Source organism: Microtus oregoni, unplaced genomic scaffold (genome assembly GCF_018167655.1).
Source record: "Microtus oregoni isolate MIOR12 unplaced genomic scaffold, Mior012 000052F_001, whole genome shotgun sequence".
NCBI classification, from domain to species: Eukaryota; Metazoa; Chordata; class Mammalia; order Rodentia; family Cricetidae; genus Microtus; species Microtus oregoni.
In genome coordinates, this window is record NW_024543813.1 from 875,648 (window position 1) to 899,695 (window position 24,048).

At 38.4% G+C, this 24,048-nt stretch overlaps 1 protein-coding gene and 1 pseudogene across 1 annotated transcript in view; one reads left to right on the forward strand and one right to left on the reverse strand.

Annotated features, from left to right (window-relative positions):
• Window positions 1-24,048, forward strand: part of Fgf13 (fibroblast growth factor 13) — a 504,366-nt gene that overhangs the window by 333,367 nt on the left and 146,951 nt on the right. The window lies entirely within an intron of this gene.
• Window positions 21,801-21,894, reverse strand: LOC121437365 (annotated as a pseudogene).

Sequence of the window (24,048 nt, forward strand, 5' to 3'; positions counted from 1 at the left end):
TTTGTAGGCTTCATCATATTGTGAGACAGGAGCTTGCTATGTTGTAAAGGATACTCTTAAACTCCTAGGTACTGGTGAGTGGGTGTGTGCAACCGCACTTGGCTCTGTTGATCTTTTTATATTTGTTGGAGGAAAGAGTCACTTGTTGGTTCCCAGCTGCTTAGTCCCGAAATAATCACACAGAAACTGTATTATTTAAAACATTGGTTAGCCAATTACTTAAGCGCATTGCTAGCTAGCTTTTAAATCTAGAATTAACCCATCTCTATTATTTTATATTTTATCAGAAGGTTCCTAGCCTACCAGCAAGGTTCAAGCATCTGTCTCCAGCAGGGCTACATGGCTTCTCTCTGCCATGGCTTTTCCCTATGCAGGTCCAAGACAGTTTCTTTATTAACCAATGGTAATCACAGCATACAGAGGGAAGTCCTACATCATGTATTTAGTTTTATGTGTATGTATGTGTGTTTTGCTTACTTGCATATATGTCTGTGTATCACAAGAGTACAATGCCCTCAGAGGCCAGAAGACATTGTACATCCCTGGAGTAGGAGTTACAGATGGTTTTGGACCACCATCTGGGTGACAGGAATTGAACCCAGCTCCTCTGGAAGAGCATTCAGTGTTCTTCATTGGTGAGCCATAGCTACACCCTTAAAAAAAATCTATCTTTTTTAACCATTAGTTTCCCACATGTGACCAAATTTTATCTTAATTTCAAAAAATGATTGGTTGCAATCATTATAAAAACAGCAAAGTTAATTTACTCATGACCTTAGAACCAGTTACCAATAAAGAGAGAAGTCATCATCTCTTTTCAAAAATCCATAACATACTGTACTTCACCACCTCTCTGTTTTAAAACCTGCAGAATGCAAAGTCATCTTTCACATAGGTTGCAACATTAGGTTTGAGAATTGGGCCCCTGCACCTCATTACTGGGTGAATTCAGAAGAAGAAAATGATACAGTCCTCATCTGAGGTTTCATGATGGTTAGACTACAACTACAATTTAGTAAGTACTTGTGTCAATTGCATATTTATGTGAAATATTTCATATCAGCAGAGTAAGGCAATAGTTACAATATTTTTAATCTTTTTTTTTTTGGGTTTTTTTCGAGACAAGGTTTCTCTGTGGTTTTGGAGCCTGTCCTGGAACTAGCTCTGTAGACCAGGCTGGTCTCGAACTCACAGAGATCCGCCTGCCTCTGCCTCCCAAGTGCTGGGATTACAGGCGTGTGCCACCACCGCCCGGCCAATAGTTACAATATTTATCCTATTTTACATAAAAGGAAATTTCTTGCCATGTCAGCTCCATGAAGTGTAACCTTACACAGGGCCAGAATTCTAATCCCGGTTCTCAAGCCAAAGCCTATGGTTCATTTCAACATGTCATGAAATTTTAAGTGAAGTTTACGGTAAGTTGCTCTGTCTAAAATCTAAGAGAATTGTTCATGGTTTGAGACTAATACATTTAATGTGGTATTGATTCCTCCTTGCTAATATCCTAGCTTTTGTATGCATCAAAAACTTTCGGCAATGCTTGTTATACCTGGAGGTTGCTGAAGTCACAAGGCCATTAAGGAGTCCCGACTGTCACCATAAATTGACTTTTAATGTATGAAGGTGAACCTTTGTTCTGTATGTGAAATAAACAGTTCCCCACATGGGGATTGAACGGAATTAAATACTTAAATTGGGACATAGATTGAACTGTCCTCTTGTATGAGTAGAAATGGAAGTACCTCAAGTCAAGCTCGGAGCATAGGTTAATTATCTGTGGTTGTTCCAAGAAATTCCCACATACTTGATAGTTTAGGACAACACCATTTTATTTTCTTATCCCTTTGAGAGCTACAAGTCCAAACTCTGCCTGTAGCATCCGGAGGTGAAACCTTGTTTCTCCTAGGGCTAAAAGATTCTGGATGCTCCTTGGCTATTAGGTATGATATACTAGTCTCTCTTTCTGTCTTCAAATCTTTTCATCTTCATTCTCTTCCATCCTGTCTTAAAAGTTTCTCTGTCTTTCTTTTTAAAGGCCATTTACCAGTAAATTTAATGACACTCAGATAACCTATGATAATCTCATTTTAAAACCCTTAGTATTATCTACAAAGCCTGATTTTCCAAACATCAGAATACTCAAAGGTTCTGTGGACTGTTCTGGGAATATATATTTGTGGAGCTCATCATTTCACACATTACAGGGAGCTCAACATTCTACAACTTTACTCTGACTGACAGGAAATCTAGTTGTTCAGGGACAAATTGGGACAATAGGAATACGAAGATAGGATCACGGTTTCTCTCATTTTAAAATGGCATCCCTCTTCTAGAATGCTCCTTAGCCCCCAGGCTCTCCTACTACTTGATGGAATTAGCCTCAAACCATCCTAGATCCATTTGCTCACTGAAGCAGTGTAGTACTAAGCAGAGTAGAGATTCAGGAATGTGACAGAACTGGGTTAAATGTTTCTTTTGTATGTACTGGCGATTTGACCATAGGCAAGTTACCTGAATCTCATGTTGAAATGAGGGAGAATCCAGTTTTATTGGAAGGTTTTTGGATATGGGGAGAAAGACCTCCAAAAGACATGGGTTTAGTGTCTAGTTTTGTCACATGCTAACCATGATAATTTGCAACAAGGCGAGAAAAACTCAAATCCTGTTTTGTGAGCAGAGGAATATACACAACAGCTTGTAACACTGTAACTCATAAGCATGTTAAAATTTAATATATATATATATATGCATATATATATGGTAGTAATGTAGTACTTATTAAATTTATTGTTGCTAGGCACAATTTATGGAGTGTTTAACCTGAGGTGGATATACTTTTATGTATGATGGCACAATGCAGAAATGTACCTTAGTTCTCCTATAATTAAGTTTGGCCTCTAAAGGTGAAAGAATATTATTCTGAGAAACTAGAAGCACTGGTGCGATAACGCCACATATAACACCATTCAAATAATGCCCACTTAACACACCTTTCAAACTGTTTCCATGGGATAAAAGTTAAGTCATCTGCAGTTTGGGAAAAGACTGTATAAGATGTAGGAATTTTGAGATATAAAGAAGCTGGTGCTGAGTTAAATTTTAAAGAACCAACATGTTAAACATGGTAAACATTTCAACATCACAGCCACATGTCAAAGCTAATGCCTTCTCTTTCAAAATTCACAACTCTTTTTTTTTTTTTTTTTTTTTGATTTTCGAGACAGGGTTTCTCCGTAGCTTTTTGATTCCTGTCCTGGAACTAGATCTTGTAGACCAGGCTGGCCTCGAACTCACAGAGATCCACCTGCCTCTGCCTCCCGAGTGCTGGGATTAAAGGCGTGCGCCACCACCGCCCAGCCCAAAATTCACAAGTCTTAAATATGTCTTGGAGACAACAAGTGCTCTTAGATGGCTAACAAATTAGCCTTTTATTTGCTTTTCATATTTCTGACCAAATGCTTAGGAACGTCTTTCCCTACATATATATGAACCATTTTGACCATTTATACATCTATGTTAAACATAGAGATTTTTTTTTCTTGTATAGCTTTCGCCATTTATTAAAAATTATAAGTACTCTATAAAGGACTTAAAGTAGGTGAGTAAATGTTTTTAGATCATGTACAAACACCACAACTTATCCATGATATTTGAACTAAAAAGTCTCACAGTTATGAGTCGCCTTGGAACTAAAACCCTGCAAATTCTGAAGAATAGCTGCACTTTGAATACATCAGTCGCACCCCATAGTCCCACGATAAAGAGATGGAGAAGAGTCTGCTTTCGTAGGAAAAACTGATAATGTTATAATAATAGTCCACAGCTCATTTTACTCACTGAGCCATCTTGCCAGTCCCTTGGTTACATTTTAAAGGATGAGAAATAATCATGGGGTTATATATACGTGTAGATTTTACTAATGTCAGAGAACAAAGTCATAAAATAGACAAACATCAAAAATACAAACTGAGGATAAAAATGTTTTATAATTAAGTTCTGGACCTTTTTGGGTATTGGCTCTAAGGCCATAGATATCATTGTGGAACAACAGAGCATTCTGGCCTTAGGGTTGTGAAGCCTTTTCTTCAGTTAGTCACTAATCAAACAATTCAAGTTTCCCCTAGAGCCCTGGATGTAAAATTTTCATACTCTACAAATCACATCTTGAAATCCCAGTCTCGATGCAGTTGTATTACTAGTTTCCCTCCCTCCAGTCCTCCCAGCTCCCCAGTCCCCTACCTCCTATTTTCTCCAGGTCTACCCCACCCTCATGTTTCCCTTGAGAAAAGAGTAGCCCTCCAAGAGACAACAACAAAACACAACAAAAAAAGATGCAATAATACAAGGCAAAATCACCTCATATCGAGGCTGGACAAGACGATCCAGTAAGAGGGAAAGAATCCTAAGAGCAGGTCTGAGAGTCAGACAGAGTCCCACAAAACACCAAGCTGCATAACATATACGCAGAGGACCTGGTATAGACCCGTGTAGGCCCCATGCTTGCCACTTCAGTCTCTGTGAGCCCACGTGAGCTCTGCTTAGTTGATTCAGTGGGCTGTGTTCTTCCAGTGTGCTCCAATCCAACCCCTTTACTCATAAAATCTTTCCTCCTCTTATGTTAGGCTCCCTGAGGTGAATGACCCAATGCGCTCTCTCTCTCTCTCTCTCTCTCTCTCTCTCTCTCTCTCTCTCTCTCTCTCTCTCTCTCTCTCTCTCTCTCTCTCTCTGCATAATGTCTGGCTGTGAGACTCTGCACCTGCTCCCATCTGCTGCAAGAGGAATTATTTCATTGACTCTTTTTTTTTTTTTGCCAGTTGTGTTTTGTTCTACCCTAGGTCTCTGAGCTATCTAGTGTCCTGTTCCTGAACATCCAGGCAGTGTAGGGCATGGGCTCCCTGCTGTGGCAGGTACCTCAAGTTAAACCAGGCATGGGTTGGCCACTCCCACAGGTTCTCTGGCACCATTGCCTCTGCACATCTTGCAGGCAGGAAACATTGTAGGTTAGGGGTTCTGTGACTGGACTGGTGTCCCAAGTTTCTCTTTCCGTAGCCTGCAGAGTACCTTCCTGGGCCACAGAGAATAGAATGCCGGGGTGAAAGTAACATGCAGGCACTCGTTCAACCTCTCTATGTCCCATGAGATAGCTGGATGCTTTCCTAATCAATGGATTCCTATTGACAGGTTTCAGAGAATGGACCTCTGCCCTAAAATAAACCTGAGTGGTTTAAGGATCTCCCCAGGAGACCCTTGGGCAACAACTCAACTGAATGCAACTCAATCCCACCACCAGATTGCCTGGCTACAAAAGATGACCTGACCTGCACAGACTCCATTACTAGGATTCCCCGCTAAGGTCATTCTCATAAATTTGAGAAACTTGCCACTGCACTAGGTTTCTACACCAAATCCCCATATGAATGGTCCCAAATTCCACCGATCTCTCCCCTCATTCTCTCCATCCTTCCTTCCCCTGATACCTGATCCCTTCCACTCTCATCCGCACCTTCCCCCAAAACACCCATAAAATCTATTCTATTTCCCCCTTCCAGGAAGATCCATGAATCCTATGTAAGTCCTCCTCTTTACCTAGCCTTTCTGCGTCTGTAGATTGTAACTTAACAGCTAATATCCACTCACAAATGAATACATACCCTGTTTGTCTTTGTGGATCTTGGTTACCTCACTCAAGATGACTCTTCATAGTTGCATTTACCTGCCTGCAAATTTAATGATATGAGTCCCTTTTTCCTTGCCCCTCCAATTTTCCCTCCCAGATCTTTCCTCCTATGTATTCTCTCTTCCTGCCAGTCCTGCCTATCCTTTCTCCTGCCCTGCTATTGACCATTCAGCTCTTTATTAGGCCAATCGGGTGTTTTAGACAGGCAAAATAACACAGCTTCACAGAGTTAAACAAATGCAACCTAAAAGAATGCAACACATCTTTGCATCATTAAACAAATGTTCCATACATTTAAAAAATGTAACACTTATTAAAATAATATTCTACAACACGTTGGCTTTTAGAGTCTCCATTGAGAAGTCATGTGTTTTAGGTCTGCCTTTATATGTTAGTCTTTTTCCTTTGAAGCTTTTAAATATTCTTTATTTTTTCTGTATGGTTAGTGTTTTGATTAGTAAATGGTGAGGGAACTTCTTTTTCTTGTCCAATTTATTTGGTGTTCTGTATGTTTCTTGTAACTCTAAAGGCACCTCCTTCTTTATGTTAGGAAAATTTTATTCTATGATTTTATTGAAAATTATTTCTTGCCCATTGAGTAGGGATTCTTCTTTTCCCTGTATTGCTATTAGTCTTAGGTTTGGTCATTTCATAGTGTTCATTCATAGTTTTGCCTTTTCAGATTGTCTGAATGTTTTGTGTCAGGATATTTTTATTTTATCATTTTATATATTTTAACATTTCTTTGGCTGATGTATCTATTTCTTCTACCATATCTTCAGTTTCTGAGATTCTGTTTTCCATCTCTTATATTCTCTTAGTGAAGCTTGCCTCTGTTATTCCTATTCACATTCCAAAATTTTTTATTTCCCAGATGTCCTCAGTTTGTGATTTCTTTATTGCTTCTGTTTCCATTTTCAGGTCTTGAACAGTGTTATTCTTTTTCTTCAACTGTTTGTTTTTCTTGAATTTCTTTAAAAGATTTATTCATTTTCTCCAACTGTTTGTGTTTTCCTTGATTTCTGTAAGGAATTTATTCATTTCCTCCTTAAGGACCTCTATCATCTTTATATAATTGGTTTCAAGGTCTTTTTTCTGTGCTTCAGCTATATTGTAATATTCATAATCTGCTGTGGAAAGATAGATGTGCTCTGGTGGAGTCATATTTCCCTGACTGTTACTGATTGTATTCTTATGCTGGTGTCTAGGCATCTGGGTTTGTAGTGATTATAGGTCTAGGTTCTGATTTCTGGGTTTGTCTTTGTTGGTTGGATGTTTTGTTCCTTGGTTTCTGTTTCCTCTCTGGATTTTCAGAGTGGGTTGACAGTGTGATTCCTGTTTTACTTGCCTGCTTGGCAGATGTATTCGTGGGGGATTTGTTGCTGGCATTGGGGGAAGGAGAGGTCAGTGAGAACTGATCTGTGAGATCCACAGAAGGCATGCTTCGGGAGACTGCAGCTAGGATTCTGTTGCAGTGTTAGCGGTGACCCTGAGGGTTTGCTCCCGAGAAAACAGACATATTGGAAAAGGTCCACGGGCAGCCTCTCAAGTAGTTCTCTTTCTTCCCTGTGAAAATATATAAATAAAGTTGGCCTTCTGCAACCTGAAAGAACTTAAGCATGTAGACACCGTGGTCTTGAACTTCTAGCATCTAGACTATGAAAAATAAATTTCTATTGCTTTATCCAGCCAACCTATGCTAAGCTGTAGTAGAATTCCTAACAGACTAAGATGCTCTGTGTCTCTTTTGTGAATCTGTATCCTTTCTCTGTACAATAAGATCTGGCCACAAAAGCCAATGCCTCCATGAAAGTTTCACAGCCCCATCTGACTGATTAAGGGATAATTCTAATATCAATTAATTGTTCCTCATTTATTTCTTTTCAAACAGTTTTACAGTGTAAATAACGAGGAGAAATCTCCTTTGAAAAGCCAGGCAGCAACAACCATGGTAGAGAAATTATCTAAAACGGTTGCAAGTGTAAACTATTAAGTGGGCCTATATTGACAATTTCATTTGGAAGCTTAAGATTTCTCTGCTTCTCAAGAGACAGATGAAAGCATTGGCTAACTAGACAGACTTTGCAAGGGAAGAAAAGAAAATTAACTATCATATTTTGTGTCCTCGATGTAGTGCCTGTAGAACTCATGTTTTACCGTTAAAAACTAGAAGTAGATTGTGTAACGTTAGTGTTGATAGAGACTATTTTGGCCATTTTAACAGAGGAGTTATATGGCTTGCATTAGTTCACACAGTTCCTAAGAGATAGATTTAGTTGGATTTAGCTGGACTAAATCCTTGAAAGATTTCAGATGTGTTCTGTTTGGTCAGTGCTGTTCCCTGGCCTTGGTGGACAGTGACGTTTGGCTTTGGGTAAGTGTAAGACATCAAGAGGTCAACAGCAGGGATAGGTAGCAGAATCTTACCAAAGTCTTAGAGGCACATTTTCTTTCAATCATCGTTGAAGCAGGTACTGTAGATTAGATAAGTCTGGAAATTCAACTCTGAGGGAGAGTCCTGGAAGTATCGGGCTGAGTAACTCTTGGAGAGAGCAACTGTGCCTCATTTATTCTTTACTTTTTGAAATAGAATATATTATTACACATTCCATGCTAGTCTGGAACTTTCTTTGTAGACCAAGCTAACCTCAAACTTGACAACATCCTCTTGCCATATATTCTGAGTTCTGGAATTGTGTACCACCACCCACAGATTCAGTGACCTTCTCATTCCCTACAAATAAGGCTTTATTTTTATAAGAGCAAGTGAGAAATGGTGAGGAATTTATGGATTTTGTTCTTTTCGTATAGCATTTGAATTGTCAATTGGCTATCTATGTGGCGCTGTCAGGTAGTCAACAGAACCTGTAAATGGAAGTTTGAACTTGAGAAAGAACAAACATAGAATTTGGAAATTATTGGCTTGAATGAGGTTATATAAGATGAAGAAAGAGGTCCTGGAAAACACTGAAACAAAAAAGTCAAGAAGATAGAAATAGATGTAAATCTGTAAACTTTTTCAGAAACTGAGGGAAGAGTGTATCTTATCAAAGATGAGCTAATTTTTCATAGTATGTTCTACTGTGAACTCAAGGAAATGAAGTTTAGAGAAATAAGTATGTAGTTATTTGACTGTATGAGGATTGTTAATGATTTTGACAGTGTTTGCATCCCTAGAGCATAGAGACAGAAACTAAACCAGAGTAAGTTCAACTTAGAAACAGGGAGATGGAAAATAGTGACTACTGACTAATAAGAGATGTTGGCATATAAGAGGATGCTAAGCAGGGGTAGCAGCTGGAAAACAGAGGAGGCACAAGATTGTTTATACACTGCCCATTCCTATTTGTGGGTGAGGATGATTCTACAGAGAAGAAAATGATGTAAGACCCAAGAACAAAAGGATACTTGAGAAAGCTGGATGGAATGCAATGCATATGGAGGAAAGGAAAGGGTAAAAACAGATTCAGAGACATGTTACCAGTGTTGGTACTTGATCCATTAAAGCAAAGACAACATCTGCAAGTGAATGGCTGATTGTTGGGTGGGTTTTTAGGTTTGTAAATATGCAAAACATTTAGTGTCAAGGTGGATAAAAAAGTCATAGTAGTAGGAAGCGCAGAGATAATAGAAGCATCACTTAAAATTTATTGTTATCATCAAAGAAAGAAGTAGTGGTGAGTATGTTGGGGACAAACTGATGCACTCACTATGGAAATCCGTATGAAAGTCCCTTTTTGTGTTTGTTTGTTTGTTTAAGACAGAGCTTCTCTGTGTAACAGCCCTGACTATCCTGGAACTCACTTTGTAGACCAGGCTGACCTCAAACTCCCAGGGATCTGCTTGCTTCCACCTAATATTGGGATTAAAGGCATGCACCACCACTGCCAGCGAAAGCTCCTTTTTTAAAAAGGCTGGGAACCATAGTATTTTCCAGCTTTGCCACTTGTGGATATATACCTGAAGGAGTGTGCTTCATCATACCACAGAGATATTTGTGCTTACATATTTATTGAAGCACTACTTACAATAGTCAAGATATGGGACCAGACTAGATGCCCATCTACAGGTGAATGCATAAAAAATATGATATACAGTGGGGTTTTATTTAGCCATAAAGAAGAGTAAATTTACTCTATTTCCAGTAAAAATGATGGAACTGAGTTAAGCAAAATAGACTCAGAATGAGAATAATGTTTACTCACACATGGATCTAGATAGAAATATATATGTGTGTTCATGTATTTATGATTTATGACATGAATAAGGGGGATAATATGAGAGGAGAATGATAAACACAAAGAAGAACAAGAGATAAAATGGATGGATTAATTAAGAGCAATAAACTATGTATATATTAAAGGATAAAAATAACAGTACAAAGTATCATAATAGCAAAGCTATTATGGTTAAAATGAATATTCACTAATAACTTTAATAACTCTTGCCATGACCTCAAAATGGATCCTGCCAATGTAATGGAGGGTTGAAGAAGCTGATAAGTTAAGCTTGTTTGGAAGAAAATGAATATCCAGCATTATCAAGCCTAAGTTCTGGATGGTTAGATATGGTCAGATGACGTGGGACAATAGCTAAAATGATGTTGTGGTAGGAAGGGGGGAAAAGTAGACAAGTAGAGCAATAAAGGCCCAAGCATGGAATTAAAGAATGTCGAGTGACATAGGAAAGAGAGGTTGCCCTAAGTAAAATAATGGTAGTAAATGCAATATTGGATGGAGTATATAAGCTCACTACTGATGTTTGCAAGTTGGAGAAATGATTATATCATGACAAAATCAAGATGGGAAAGTTTGAAGACTTTTTAAGTGGTTTGGCTGCATTGGGAATTTTTAAAAGGCGATGGTGGTAGCTATATAGGAACACGAGGCTCCACATGGAGGGCTTTTACTTTATTTTAGTTGAGTGACAAGGATGTTTCTAAATTGCAGTTGATATTAAAATAATTATCTGAAAGAGTACCCAGAGTCCCACTGAACAGCATCCCTAGATTTTCTCAGTTGGAACATCCTACAATTATATGACACAGTTTGGATATTGACACTTACAGAAAAGAGCAATTCTACCTGGAGTTCTGCAGCCTCACCTGCACTTGCCTGTGAGTATGTGTTCATTTCAGTGGGGTCTCCTTGTTTTACCCCATTGATAAGGCGCAGCACAACTTCTATGCCTCAGGGCTCTACTCTGATGCCCTGTTATAAATATGCCTGCCACCCTTGGTTATCGCATATGTTAGCTGTCTTGATAGTTTTGTGGTGCTATCTTATTGTGATTCTTTTTTATTGTTATTATTCTTCCCATGATAGTTAATGTAACTTTTTTCAAATTTTTATTTGCCATCCATATAGCCTCTTAGACATAATATTTTTGTGTATTTTTTGAGCTGGACAATGTGATTTTTTGTATCTGAGCTTTAACAATTCTCTACCAGTTATTTGCTCTTGTTCTCTTTTTAAATGTTCTTTGTCAATTCCTCAAAATTTCTGTACAAGGTATTTTGGTCATATCCACTCTCCCCAGCTCCTCTCAGATCCCCTCCCACATCTATACCCATCCAAAATCATGACATCCTTTTCTGTTTTTTAAATCCACCCAGTGCAGTTTGAATTCATCAAATACCCATGTATGTAGAACTTGCCCTGCAATGTGGTCAACACGCCCGGGGTCACACCAGTGAAGAAAACTTTCCCTCCTTCCAGCAGCTAATGGCCTTAGATCCTCAGCTATGGTTGTAAATATGTGCCCAGCTCCCCCTTCTCCATGCTGAGATTTTGTCTGGCTTGAGCCTGTGCATTTCCTCTGCATGTTGTCACAATCCCTGTGAGCTCATGTGTGCAGCCCCATTGCATCTGGAAAGCACTGTCTCCTTGAATTTACCTATAGTTTCTGGCTCTTACAATCTTTCCATGACTTCTTTGACAAAGATCCCCGAGCTTAAGAAGGACTGAGGGGGTTGCTAAAGATGTCCGATTTAAGGCTGAGTATTCTGCAGTGTCTTACTGCTTGCAATGTAGCCCATTGTAGTTCGCTGTGTTAATTACTGTCAACTGCAAGAAGGAAATTCTCTCACAAGGCACCACATGCCAGCACTATGCAAGCTAACCAGTAGGGGTCAAGTGTAGTTGAACACCAGCCTGATCTCTCCATGCTCTAGACTCTAGTATGTGTTGTTCTCAGCAATCAGGCCTAACTGCCCAGTTTTCTAGTATAACCAGGAGCAATGGCAATCACCTGCAGTGTTCTAACTGCCCGGTTCTCTAGTATAACCAAGAGCAATGTTCTAACTCTTTCCATTTTATATGGAAACCCACTATTAAATCAGCTTCTCTAAAGGGTTTAAAATTCCTGGGGAAAAAATGACAGATGCCTGGTTTGCAAGAGTTTTTTTCAAGTCTGTAGTCATTCTCTGCATACGGTCTTTCACAAGAAACAAACAAAAGAACACCTTTTAAAATTCTGTATTTGGGAAATATTTTTTTGCTTCCTCCTCGTCTCCATGGTTTCGGATGAGTAATCTACTGTCATTCAAATTGATGCTCCTTTATGAGTAATGTGTGGTATCTCTCTAGCTCCTTGTAAAATTTAGTACTTGTTTATTTTTTTCAGAATTTTAATTATTGTATGTGTCACCAGTGATTTCTTTGGGCTTATCCCATTCAGAGTTAGCTTCCAGAACCCTGAGGAGGTATATAATTTTAACCAAATTTGAAGAGTGTGCACTTATTTCCATTCGCATTCTTTCAGCCCTGTATTCTTTATCTTCTTAGGACTCTTATGATGTGCAAGTCGGTGCTTACATTGTTGCTTATTCATTTTCCTACTTTCTGTTCAGGTTCTTGCATTTTATTAATCTTTTCTCATGATTATTGCTGCTATCCAACGTAATCTCCTGTGTACTATTAAAATTCTATTTACAATATTGCATTTTGCATTTCTATATTTCCCTTTGGGTTCTGTCTTTTAGCTTCTAATTCTTCCCTAAAAATTTGCTTTATTTTCATTGTGTCAAAAGGATAAATAAATGCTGCTAATTGTTTTCATAATGGGTGCTTTAAAAATCTTATAGATAACGCTAAATTAACTCAGTTTCAACTTGACCTAAATACCCATTACCTCATCTTAAAAATTTTTCTAGTTCTTTGTATGAGCCTGAGCATTTTGAAAAAAAAATGCTCTTTATATTTTTGTTAACGTGTTCAGAGGGTATGGTTCTAATTATGTTCTTTTTTGAGTAGGCATTTACTACACAAAGATTTAGTGTGATGGCCATGCCCTAGTTAGTGGATTGCAATGTTAATAACACCTTATTTGCCCTTCCTTGCTTCCATCTTTAAAATATACTAAACATAACCATATCATTTCCCCCATTTTCTTTCCCCCCTCCAGCCCCTCCCATGCTCTCCCATCTCCTCAAATGAATGACCATCTTGTATTTGATTCTTTTTGTTACACATCTGTATTGAGATGCACAAATATATGCAAACAGTCTGCCGAGTCCATTTTTGATGTTTGTGTATATAAGATTTTAGGGTTGATTACATTGTATTGAATAATGAATCAGGGGCTTATCCCTAATCTAGGCTAATTATCCCTTTCTCTTCACTCATTAGTTGCCTTTAGTTCTTTGTCTATGGCTGGAACTCGATGAATCGTTCCCCATGGCTGCCTAAATAAGACCTGAAAAATCAAAACTTAGTTTTTGAATTAGAGCTGTTTTTATCAGCCTGGAACATGAGATATTTCAGGCTCTCCTAGTAGTATCTGTGAAAGAAGGAGAAACTTGTGAAAACAATAGGAAACAAGAACTTTCTTGGGGAGGTCCTTCTCATCATTTCTTCCCACTTACTCTATCATTACCTGGCAAGAAGAAGAATGCAACCTCAGGTCTCTTTGTCCCCTTTGTGGGAACAAATCTTTATTAGGCAGAGGGTAGGATCTTCTTGTTTGGTTTATCCTGGGTTTCTGATGTCTCTTAAATAAGAAGTATATGAGAACTATGGAGATGAATATTGTAGATCTGCGTTTTAGAGTGGATGGTCCTTGCCAGTGCTATGAGAGCACTTGGAGTTTCTAAGGGATCGGAGTGCTGGTAGGATGGACAGAGTGTATCCTTAGACTGCTTATTGTGACCAAGACTCGTAACCAATCTCCCTTCCTTTGCTATTGGTGTCATGATCACCTGATATTGTCAAGGGGTTTATCATATCCTGCAACAAATTAGCCTGTCAGTTGTTCAGGAAGGGATCAGGAACTGTTGAGCCTACATTCCTTATTTGTTGGTAACAAGAGGTCATAAGATACCATGCCTCTTCTCGACTCCTTTATAACTACAGCAGTGAGCAGCTCTTTAGGTTGTTGCTTGACTTATTCCCGTGGTATATGGTGGTATCTTGTGCAAAGGAGCAAATAGAGATGCATCTGTACTTTCTTATCTGCAATGGAGGCCTGGCATATATTAATTGTACAGAAACAATGTTTTCATTGTGACATTTTCATATATTTACACAATATGGATTAGTTCTATTCACTGTCCTACCCCTTCTTGTCCCTTTCTTCCTGATTCTAGTCCCTATTATCTCCCCAAATAGCCACATTTGTATTTCCATGCATTTTTATTTTATCTTGATTCTGTATTTGAGAGGACACTTGCATCATTTGACTTTCTAAGTCTGGCTCATTTAGTTTATCATGATGATTCCCAGTTCTGCCTGTTTTCCTGCACATGATATAATTTCAGTCTTTATTATGGCAGAATGATTTGTTGGGTGTACTTCATTTTAATTATACTTCATATATTGACGGACAACTAAGTTGATTCTGTGCCTTAGCTATTGCATTATATCAGTGAATGTGGGCATCATTAATGTATACTAACATGGATAAATTTGGATATACCCCAAAGTGATATAACTGGGTTTAATGGTGATTCTAGTTTTAGTCTATTTTATAGAAGCTATAATAATTTATATTCCCACCGGTATAGTTTGAGAATTCCTTTTCCCCTAATTCTAGCCAGGATTATTGTTAATTGATTTTTAATGTTTTTGGCCTGAATATTTCTTTTTTCCTGTGGATTTAGGATTTGACTTATTCTTGCTTTTATGACACTGAAATACCTCTGTGAGTTATTTATTTGCATTCTGTCAGATATTTTTAATCTAAATCCTCCCAGCTATGAAATATGATATTACAATTGTCATTGCTGTACCTCAATGTTTCTAATAAGGTGTGTTTTGGTTTTCATTTGATTCCAGGGATGTTTATATTTTCTTCCTGGTTTCTTCAATGGTGTACTGATCATTCAAAAGCAGATTTTCCATTCTCCATATGTTTGTATAGGTTTTTTTGCTATTTATGTCTAACTTTATTCTATTATGATTTGATAATACACAAAAAGTTATTTGTGTTTTTTTCTAGTCAGTAACACTTAATTTATGGCCTAAAATGTGGTCTATTTTTGTAGAGCTTACATTTGCTTTGGCTGCTAAGAAGAAAACACATTCTGCAGGGGTTGGATGCAATCATCTATATTAGTCTATTTAGGTGCTGTCTGGTGTGTGTGTGTGTGTGTGTGTGTGTGTGTGTGTGTGTGTGTGTGTGATGGCTTCTGTCACTACGCTGGAACTCATTATTGCAGACTAGGTTAGTTTGTCAGGTGGTCACAGCCATCACATCCAGCTTTATGTTTGGGTTCTGAGAGTAAACCCAAGTACTCATGTTTGCCAGAAAAGCACTTTCCAATGGAGCCATCTTTCCAGCCTTAATCCTTATATAATATTATGGGTTTCTTTTATTAAGACATGCTGACCTTTTGAAATAAAAGATTTCTTTTATTTTGGGCTATATAGTTGTGTTCCTGTGAGCGCATATGTGATTGTGTGTTCAGAGACTCATGGAGGCCAGTTATTGGATACCTCTGGAATTACAAGTGATTGTGAGCATCCTGATTTAGGTACTGGGAACTGAACGAATAATGCAGGACCTCTGGAAGAGAAGTACCTGCTCTTAATCTCTGGGTGGTCTCTCCAGCCCCTCAGGTGATCGACTTTATCTCAACTAATTTTGTATACAATATTCTGTCTGCGTGTATGCCTGCAGGCCAGAACAGGGCACCAGACCTCATTACAGATGGTTGTGAGCCACCATGTGGTTGCCGGGAATTGAACTCAGGACCTTTGGAAGGGCAGGCAATGCTCTTAACCGCTGAGCCATCTCTCCAGCCCCTCTCTGGACTAATTTTGTGTGGGAGTCTACTTTATCAGTGATGAGTGCCCCCACACCTGCTTACCTTGAGTTTCCATTACTTGGTATATTCTTTTACATTTGGGATGGATTCCTTTGTGACCCTTGTTTCTTTCAAACATCAACAAAATAAAACTGGTTGGATCTTGTTTTCAGCGCATCTTGCCAGTCTGCAGCATTTAATTAGACATTGGAGACTGTTTACGTTTCAGATTATTGACAAGAAGAAGCTGCTGAATCTTAGACTTTTGCCAGACGGTCTCAAGCATTGTTCATTATCTTCCTTCCCCCTTTTTCATCTCTAACCTTCCTAGTTTATTAGTTGAACATGCTTGATTCTTTCCAGGTTTTTATTTGGTAATCTATTTCATATATTCTTTTTTGCAAATGAAATTTAATTTTATTAGCAAATTAATTGTTTGTCAACCATTAAAATATCCAGAGCCAGTGAGATGGCTCCTCAGTGTGAAAAAGCACTTGCCTCCAAACCTGCCAACCTGAGTTCAACCTCTGGGGACCCACAAAATAGACCCACACACACACACATCACAAGTATAATTTTTAAAAATGTTAATTCATCCTGACTATTCATGTTTGTGACTCTCCCTTATCTGTGTAAGATTTCTTCTAGTGTCTTCTACAATGCTGTAGTTAGTGCTCATCTTGAAGGGTCTTTATTCTTCTATTAATTATAAAGTATAAATTCTCTATTTAGTAATATTGGTTGACTATTCTTTACTCATTATCCCCAGAATATGTCTTTCCTGTTCTCTTTTACTCCAGCTCCATTGTGACAGAGGTTTCTCCCATTTTGCCATCATTTTGCTCTCTGCACAATTTTTAGTATAAAATGTACTATTTCAGAATTTCTTGTGGTTTCTGCCCACTGCTTATTGTTATTCATTATTGTCTTTTTAAAAAACTCATCCCTTTCTCCAGCCACATGCTTGGTGATTTATTTCAAATTATTAGTTGGAAGTACAATTGCTGAGTGTCTCTGAGCTCCAAATTCCCCTGTCTCTATCTCAATTATGTTTTAAATGCAAAAGACAAAGCTGAAAGTGGGATGACAGATGAGTAAGGTTTTAAATGTGGCCAAAAGAAAACAGCCTAAAACAGAGAAGTGAATATAAGCATGAGGCAGGGAGGAAAAAAAGATGTCAACTCAGGAACATTTCCAGGCTTAGTAGTAGAAACTTAGGGAACGTTCTTGTCTTCTGTCCCTAATTTATTTTGCGTTTATTAAATGGAGTTGGAGTATTGGATTTTAGACCCTAGAGTTCTATATCCATGTGTATGATGAACTGTACTTGTATTATTTTCCGGTAAAGAGAATTTTTACAAATCCTCTTCTCTGTGTACATATAGCTTCAAAATAGCTTCATGGTGATTAAGTGAAATTATTTAATATTTGAGAATTGCCTAGATGATTAATAAGTACCTGTTATATACATAGACTATCTCATAAGAGTCTTCTTATAATTTATTTTGTATTTAAAAGTGATTTTCATGCAATATATTTTAATCTTATTCTTTTCCCTCTCCCAATTCCTCCCAGACACTTCCAACCTCTTGACCCCCTCCCAATGTCTTTTTATTTCTCAAACAGAAAACATCTAAACTGAAAACAATAAGACAAAAAATATCATCACAAAACAAAAACTCAAAAAAGAACAGGGTCCACTTGTATTGGCTAGCTGCTTTCAAAATGTTAAATGAAAATAAACTTTCCAAACCGCTTAGCAATCTTCACGGTGTATAGCATACAGTAAATGTCACTATAATTTCATGGTTATTCTGTTCTTCCTCAAGATGCTTGATAAATTCAGCTTGATCCTTTATGTTTGACATGCATGGTTTAGTGTGAAGGTTGACATAGGCACACAGAACCAGTGTGGGTAGGCAAGGTGGGTATAACTTATATGGGTATGAGGATCTCAAAACGCAGTTAAAATATCCCTGGGAAGAATAAGGTGATAGATATGTCTAGACCTCCTACCCTGCACCAACCTAGTATACATGCTACTGGAACTCTGCTTGCCTGCAGTGTTCTGGGCAGATTTTTACTTTTTGCAACTTAAAACTTGAGTGTTTTTCTAGCATAGTGGCTCACAGTAGAAAAGAAGTAGTCCAACTCACTGACAGCACGGCATGTATCCATGCTCAAACACATACCTGTATCTAAAAAAAAAAAAAAAAAACACTTGGAAACCTGAAAGAAAACCAGATGTTTTCAAGTGGCTGATACATGTCAATATGATCACTCAGCGAAATGAATTTAGGAGTACCAATTATGGTTCTAGTTTTTCGGCAGCTATTATAAAGAGTAGAGATAGATGCTTTTATCACGATGGTGAAACAAATGCAAAGAATTAGGAGTGCCATCTTGTGGAATGATCTGTCATTGCCACTCAGGAGTCAAAACCAAAATGAAACTCTAGTAGAAACTGGAAGTTTTCTGTGCATTAAGACCCAATCTGAAAGGAATTCCTGATAGTCACCTGTAGAAGTAATGAATTAAAGGTTGGATACTCTTCAGAAGAAAATTTAGTTAAGGTAAATGTCACCTTCATAGTACATCTGATTCATTGCCCATTGTTAATTGGAAAATAAAGAATAAAATAGTGAAAATGTTCAAGATTGCCTAGTTCCTTCCTGTTTGGGTGGGTCTTGTCAGCTGTAATGAGTATATCAGGTGGAATTTTTTAGTTTATCCAATTATTAGATTATTAAAAATTAATAAATCATTTAAAGATCATAAAGAACATTGGCAGCTCCAGAGCTAGTGGGAGTTGTCTATTTTCTATTAAACTAGATTAAATGAAATTTCTTATTTTAAATTAAAATAATGTGTGTGTATTTCATCTCACTTAACTTAAAACTATGACTCCAGAGCCAAATACGATAATTGCTTTCTAGCCCTAGCACTCAGGGAGTAAAAGTGGAATGGCCCTGAGGTCAAATGAACCTGCGCTCCACAGAAACTTCCTGACTACGTGGAGTTACATAGTGAGATGCAGTGTCAAAAAGTGAAGGGATGAAGTGTGGCTCAGTCATAGAGTGCTTGGCCAGCAAGTTCACAGTCCACGTTTGATCCCCAGCACCCAAGACCAATTCTCCTCATTCCTTGTGTAGCCAAGGAGACAATTAAGAAAGTCCCTGACTTCCAGGATTTCAGTATTCATTTTCTTGCCTTTCAACTTAAAATGTGGACACTTAACATGTGTTCTGTTCTGCTCAATGCTGTTGGGTTTCTAGAGTATGCCACATTTTGTGGAGGTACTTGTGGGGGCTTTAGGAAGGCATGAAGAGTTTGTTTGGATGGCTAGCGGCAAGGAGTCTGACACCAAACTGTTTTGTCTGACTGTGAATTTTGTCACTTGCCAGCTGCATGGCTTTGGGCACAGAGCTCTGACATTCTGTGCCCCACTTCCCTCATCTGTACATGGGAATCATATCCTGTGGGTGCCACATGAAGATTAAATGAGGTAGTGTGTACAGAAGAGTCAGAAGCGCTCCTCCTCCATTAGCAATACTGTACAAGTTCTGCATCTTCATTAGCATGACCATCCTCACCTGCCATCATCATCTCTGACACTACAAAGGAAGGACTTGACTTGGCTTTGCAGTGTAAATCAAATCGCATGCTCTATTCTGTCTTTTCAACATTTTGGCCAACTTAGTTAAGTTTCTGCTTTTCTCAGTTACTGTGTGGAATGTGTAGGACCACCCTTATCTACTTCTTTCCACTAGATTCTCTCCTCTGGAAAGTCAGGACCAGAGGCATGGGGAAATGAAACGCTAGAAGATATGGAGACTGATGTCTCTGGGATATAAGGGGCTTGCATGCCAGCTCTGTGTAAGAGTAAGGCAAAGCCTGGATAATCCCAATCTGTTAGTGTGCATGCTTGTGTAAAGCTGAGGGAACCAAGCAGAAGCCAAAAGAACTATGGTCACCAACGTGCAGTTGCGGGCATGGAGTACTTTCAGCGTGCTGTGTTAAGTATTTGGTCATTGCTAAATGCTATGTGTGTTCAAGCTGTGATATCACCCCTCTGTGACATATATTTTCCAATAAATTGCTTAATCAGATTTAATTGCTTTGCCATTTCCAATGTGTTTAGAGCAAAGAACTGAGACCATAAAAGTTAACTGCTCTCAAAGAAGTGCAGATAAAATTCATTTTGGCTGCAATGCCCAACTCTCCTAACAATCTTCTCTACCCCAGCTTCATGAAATGTGGTTAATATTCACCATCTGAGTCTTGAGATCCAACTTCAGTGTTTCAGAGGTCTGGAGCTACAGGGCTCTTATTATTGGTGGGTGATGTTTTAGAATATGTGCTTGATTGAACTGTAGGAAACATAGCAATTTCATGCACGATCAAGACCACACTTGCTTTCTTGGCTTTTAGGGATCAAGTGAGAGCGGGTTTCTCAGCAAGGCCTGCATGTGGCCAAGTGGGAAGAGCACCACTGTGCATCAGGACAGATTTTAGGCCCACTATACACTGGATAACAGGCTGTATGATGACCTTAGTTATTTCATGGCTCTGTGTCACAGTGTCGGTGCCTCAAATGATTTCTTTCATTATTTTTCAGAAACTTGTTTGTTTGGGTTTTTTTCTTTACCAAAATATAGACAAGTCATCAGCTTGAAATTAAAACAGCGTAGCAGTTATCTGAGGTGGTGATGTGGAAATATTCTTCTCTGCCGCTATGACTGGGACCCACTAAAGATACTTTTACATTTAGTTTTGCCACAAAGCCCCAAAGAATAATGTGTTTCTAGATTCACTTGGGAACTAATAATTGGAGTGGTTACACCAGCTTAGCGTAAAATATATGTGAAGCTGGAGTAGTTTATGCATTCTAAAGTATTTCAAAGTAATGATCCATTAAATAGGTCACAGAGACTACACGTGGCTTGGCTAAAATTGTAGTTAGTCAATTGGTGTGAGGCATCAAGTTTCTGACTCACAATGTAGTAATTGGGATCTGCTTTTAAACAGCAAGTAAAAGAAAAATTCTGCTCTCATTTATAACTCAACTTATTTATAACTGAACTTGGCCAAGTCTGTCCAATGTCATTTTAAAGAATTCTTTCTGGTCTATTGTACTGTTATTGTGTGTGCATGCACGTGCATAATATCTAGGCATCAGCAATCAATGTGTCAGGGCAGACACGGGGAGGCCAAAAGACAGCTATAGAGTGACTTCCTTTCTTTGAAGTTACATGGAATCTTGGGGTTTAGCCCAGGATGTTAGATTTGAGTCTCTGCATTATCTTCTGGCCCCGAATGTTAATTTTTAAAGAATAGTTAATGGTGACATAACTGGTAAAATACTTATTAGGGAAGCTGATTCAGGAGGATTCCAAGTTTGACATCAGGATAAGACATAAGATAGAAGGAGATAAAAGAAAACAGAAAGAAAGGAAATGAAGGTAAAGGAAAAATGAGAAAAAGGAACAAGTATGACAAGGGGGGAAGAAGAGTATAAAAGGGGAAAGAGAGGAAATAGAAAAATGAAGAAGAAAAATAAGGGTGAGCCTAATGTTAGGAGGCTGATAATACAATATAAGGAAGGAAGGGAAACAGCAGAAAGTCTGTTTGCCTAAAAGACTAGCTGGAGTTGAGGGTGTCTAAAGAAGAGAGCAAAAATCCAGTCTTGAAGGTGAAGTTCAATGTCTGAATTTTCTTTTACAGCAGATGCTTTCTCCTTTTTGTGCATGACATAAAGAAACTTGTGTTAGGTAAATTGCTCCAGATGTAAAAATAACAATAGACAAGATCATATAATCAATATTCATGTCTACAGTATTTATTCTTTTGATGGTATTACATCAATTCTTGCTTTTATAAAATATGGAATGCATAAAGAATTTACACAGGGGCCATGCTAATCTTTCCTGTATCATTCCAGTTTTAGTATACATGCTGCCAAAACAAGCACCAATTCTTGCTTTGATAAAACCCTCATGCACAGATAGTTATATGTTCCTCAGGGTAGTATTTTAAACACTTCATTTTAAAGGATGCATAAAATGCCTTTGCTATATGGATGCTTGCACAGAGAAACCTAACCAGTCAGCAGCAAACACAAAAGCATTGTCTACTTCTCACATTAACAATGAAATGCATGTGTTACAACAGCCTCCGCAGAGGCAACACAACCTTGATGTTCTATTATAAACCTTTCCAGAGTTATTTTCATCCCCTCCTTTGGGGACAAAAAGACTGCTTTCTGGAGACTGGAGGGAAGGTTAAGCAGTTAAAAGTCCTCATTACTCATGCACCAGACCCAGCCTTTGTTCCCAGTACCCAAGTAGTGGTTCGTAACCATCTGTAACTCCAGTTCCAGGGACTCTGACACCCTCTTTTGACTTCCACCTATGCTTCACTGGTGATACACACTCATTTACACAGACAAACACTCACACATACAAACTAAAAATATGTAAATCTTTTAAAAATAAGAGAAAGAATGTTGTAATAGGAGCGGCGGGACTGTGTCCCCAGCACCCGGCCGCCCACATGGCCAGCTCTAGCTTATGCCCCGGAATAATTACACAGAAACTGTATTCTTTTAAACACTGCTCGGCCCATTAATCCCAGCCTTTTCTCGGCTAACTCTCACACCTGGACTAGCCCATTTCTAATAATCTGTGTAGCCCACGAGCTGGCTTGCCAGGAATGATCTTAACCTGCGTCTGCCTGGAGAGGAAGAATCATGGCGACTCTCTGACTCAGCTTCTTTCTCCCAGCCTTCCGTTCTGTTTACTCCTCCCACCTATGTTTTAACCTATGAGGGCCAAGCAGTTTCTTTATTGCTTAACCAATGAAATCAACAGATTGATATATGACACTCCATGTGCCTTTTTGTTTATATCATCTGGCAATCAAAGGTGAAACGGATTATTCTCAATTGACTCCCTAATTCCTGACCCAAACGTGCCTTTTATCTGGAAGGGTAGCAGCAATATCTATGCTAATTTAACTGGTCATATGCAAAAGCATCACATGTAAGATTTCCAGATTTAGCAAACAAAATTCAAGGCTTCTCACTTAAATTTGAATTTCAGAAAAACCACCATGAAATAATAATTAGCATGATTTGTTCTAAACATTGAATAGGACAGACAAGTATTAAGATCCATAGTACATTTAAAATTCAAATTTAACTGGGCATCTTTATTTTATCTGGCAACCCTTAATGTGATTTATAAATAATGTCCAGATTACATAAACAAGAGACAGCAATAAGACCAATTTTTATCTATAGGATGGGAATCCTGCCTACTGATCACCGCTTTCTTTGAGACAAAGGAGCAGCAGATGTGGCATTTGGTGAATGGCTATCAGCTGAGTGTAACCAACGTATAGAACAATTTCAGTAACAGAAAGGAAAGTTGCTAACTCTGTTGATTTGCATAAAGTATGCTTGTGTTTACTTATTTTATACTTACTTAATTCAGACAAAAGGAGCAACTGAGATCAATTTGTGTCTTAAAATATCCTACTCCAGTCCAGGACCTGCTTCCTTCCAGAACTGCAGACACAGAGCTAACTGCCAAGCAGAAAGGTCAGTTGGCTTCATGTTTTGCAGCCTCACATTCGAGGATCAAGGAAAGGGAACCCCAACTTCCCAGTGTCTACACTTTTCATGCATGTGCCTTATTCGTGTCAGTTCGTTCTCTCCCACAGTGTGCCTGCTTATAGCAGATAGTCTCTTATAATTTCCATAAAGGCACTAAGCTATTTGCTTAGACACACACAAACATTAGCACACATTAGCAAAGACACGACTGTCATTTTTTCTGAGAATGAAGAATGGATAAGCCCCTTGCTTCTACACAATGTGATGAGGGATAGACAAGAATCCTTAATAGTTGTGTCATGACAAAGTATCTTACAAAGGACCAAATGAGTACTGGAATCATTAATGACTTTTTAGGATTTGATGTTGCTGTTGTTGCTTTTGGGTTAAGACATGGCCTCGTGTGGACCAGGCTGGACTTAAACTTGTTATATAGTTGAGGCTGCCCTTATACTCCTGCTCCTCATTCTTCTGCCTCTAAAGTGCTGGGCCACAGACTTCAATCAACTA